Source organism: Orcinus orca, chromosome 15, assembly GCF_937001465.1.
Source record: "Orcinus orca chromosome 15, mOrcOrc1.1, whole genome shotgun sequence".
NCBI lineage: Eukaryota > Metazoa > Chordata > Mammalia > Artiodactyla > Delphinidae > Orcinus > Orcinus orca.
In genome coordinates, this window is record NC_064573.1 from 73,086,616 (window position 1) to 73,089,931 (window position 3,316).

General features: G+C 46.7%; 1 non-coding gene across 1 annotated transcript; it reads left to right on the forward strand.

Annotated features, from left to right (window-relative positions):
* The first annotated feature begins 1,426 nt into the window (after positions 1-1,426).
* TRNAV-CAC (transfer RNA valine (anticodon CAC)) lies at positions 1,427-1,499 on the forward strand. Its single transcript has one exon. It is a non-coding gene; the product is annotated as a tRNA-Val (tRNA).
* The last annotated feature ends 1,817 nt before the right edge of the window (positions 1,500-3,316 follow it).

Here is a 3,316-nt window from a genome sequence, read left to right on the forward strand (position 1 = left end):
CCCGCACACCACAATGAAGAGTAGCCCCTGCTTACCACAGCTAGAGAAAGCCCGTGCACAGCAACGAAGACCCAATGCAGCCAATAAATAAATAAATAAATAAATTTAAAAAACAATTTCTTGCTTGTCCAGGTCACCTCACCCTCCATCCAGGAGTTCCCACATCTCAGTGTCTATGAATCAACGCGGGAAACTTGTCAGATGCAGATTCCTGGCTCTAACCTCAGAGAGTCTTATTCCAGGGACTGGAGCTGGGCCTGAGAATCTGCCATGGAGCTGCTCATACCCTGAATCTGGTGTTGGGGGTGTCAGAGTAAGGATGCAATAAATGGGGCTGCTTGAGGGGAGGGACCATGATCATTGTGAGGCTCCGTTAGCCAGTCTGTGTCTGGCACATGAATGATTGTTAAATGAATGCTTGAAGGAATGAATGGTTGCCAGCATTATATCGATATGTTCTCCAAATACAGCAACTTGATTTTGGCCTTGAAAGAGCCCCATGGGGCTTATATGTTTATACTCCCCTGGATTGGAGGTGGGAGAGTTGAAACTCTGGTGTCCACAGTGCTGAATTGGAAACCAGGACCCCTACTGCTTGGCCATGCTACCTGAGCAAGTTAATGAGTCCTTCTAAGCCTCAATTTCTTCACCTACAAGTAGAGATGATAATGACAAGGTCTGCATCATTATTATTCACAGGGCTGTGAAGAGATTAAATGAAGTAACAGTGCCTGGCCCAGAGTCAGTGTCCGAAAACTTCTGAATCCTATTATTATTGCTCTTGTTGTTATCATTACAGCTATTAGCATCACAGCTAGAGGGACCTCAGATCCTCAAATTCAGGGGTTCCCTACTCAGTGTTCCATGGATCACCCTCTCCTAGGGAATCTGTTGCGGGGGTTCAGGAGGGTGTTCTGTGAACATCTGGAAATGGAGTACAAAATTGTCTACGTTTGCCCATTTTTCTGAGTAGGAGAACCTTAGCCTTTAACCACTTAAAGATGGGAAACTGAGTCCAGAGAGAGCAGGGGCCTTGCTCCAAGTCTCTCACTTCATTCATTCATTCATTACTCCTCATTTCTTCAACCAAGCACCAAAGATTTCTTGAGGGCCCAATGTGTGCCAGGATCCAGAGATGAACCAGTCACATCCTAGTCTCTACTCCTTACCTCCCACCGCAAGGCATCTCCTCCTCACTTTGCAAACGTTTCGTGCTTTTATTCTGATTCCTTTGCTACCCACGATGTCCTGGTGGGTAGTTACTTCATCGAGTAAGTCTAAATTCTTGCCCCAGTTGAATGCCTTGCTGGTAGTTTTACTTGAAGCCTTTACTTCCCTTCTCCGAGCCTCGGTTTCCCAACCTGTAAAACGGGGGTAACACCCGCTGCCCAGAGTTGTAAGAATTAAGTGAAACAGATTTGGGACTTCCCTGGTGGTCCAGTGGTTAAGACTCCGTGCTCACAATGCAGGGGGCCCAGGCTCGATCCCTGGTCAGGGAACTAGATCCCACATGACGCAACTAAAAAAATCCCCATGCTGCAATGAAGATCCCGCACACAGCAATGAAGATCCCATGTGCAGCAACTAAGAACAGTGCCTAATGCACAGCAGACACCCAATAAACCTTAGGAAGAGTTAATATTATTAGGAACTCACAAGAGGCCTCTCTAATTAGGGTGAAATACGTCTGGGAGAAAAGGGAAAACATGTTAGGGGGTTGAAAATCTTTCTCAGCAGTACAAAATAGCAGGCATTTTGACCTCATTATATCCCTTTGCCCTCCTAATAAACGCGCTGAGGTAGGTATGATTCTATTCCCTGCCCATTTCACAGACGTGGAGACTGAGACTTGGTGAGGCGGAACGACAGCTAAGAAGGAGAGCTGGGACTTGACAACATTCATGTGCCTCACGTGTCCCACCCCAAACCCTGCCCCAGACAGATGCAGGCAGGTTGCCAGCTCCCAGTGCCAGGGGAGCCCCGCTCCAAACCATCTACTCTCCAGAGTCTGACTGTTCTCTTCCCAGGCCCCCCTGCCTGGTGCAGGAGGAGTCTTGGATTTCCTGCAGAGGCCACAGCAGGATTGTTTTCTTGGTGCTCTAGAAGTAAGGCCTTTCAACTCAACTCTGCTGCACAGGGATTTCCTGGTTCTGTGCCCTGGACCGTTTCTGCTGCTTTAGACCCTTGCCCAGCTCCAGCCAACACCAGCATGATTCAATTTTGGACCTCAGACCAGAACTAATAAATACATTAATTCATTAATTCATCAGACATTCCACCTGCTATGTGCCACACACTGGGAGTACAAAACAGACACAGGCCCTACCGCAGAGAACCTGAATATTCACGTGAAGGACACACAGAACCAAGAAATAACATACAGTGTGATCAGTGCAGAGATGGGAGTATAACCTGGCTCTGTGAGAGCCCAGAAGAGGCACCAGATCCAGCCTGAGAGTGGGAGGGGATCTAGGAAGGCTTCCCTGAGGAGGTGACCTCTGAGCTGATTAGCAGGAGCTCACCTTAGTGTTTCATCAATTTCTCATTTTGTAGATGGAGAAATGGATCCAGAGAGAATTATTTAGTTCATTCATTCATTGAAGCAAGCAAACATTTCCCTAGTATCTACATTTCTCCAATATCAGGCCCTGAGCCTGAGGATACAGAAGTATGAGGATACAGAGGTATAAGGAAACAGCCCTGCTAGATGGAAGGGTACAGAAAATCCCCAAGCAGCCAGGGGACCTCACCCTTGACCCATGGGCACCTTTGGTTTTTTTGTGGGTGTATGTTTTTTTTTTCTTTTACCTTTTTGAAGTCAGGGTTATTACAGTATGCTTTACATAGAGTAAAATTCTCTCTTTTTAGTGTATAGTCCCATGAGTTTTGACAAATCCATACAGTCCTGTAACCATCATAATGGAGGCCTAGGACACCATTTGTATCTCATGCTCAACCCACTTCCCGAGCCCAAGCTTTCCCCCTTATTCACTGTGGGACCTGGGACAGGTCTTCCCCTCCCTGAACCTCAGTTTCTTATCTATAAAATAGGCACCATCATGTCTGTCTTACAAGAGCGATGTGAGGAGGCCAAGCAGAGAGTAAGCACTCAATAAAAAATACCAACTCTTAAGTGGATGTCCCTTTTTCATTCTCCTGTTTCTGTGGTCTCCCTCTCTCTCTCTCCGTGTCTCCCTCTATCTCTCTCTCTCTCTCTCTCTCTCTCTCTCACACACACACACACACACACACACACACACACACACAAAGACATTTTTGAAGCCTCTCGTTTCTCAGAGAGGTTTTATTTATAGGC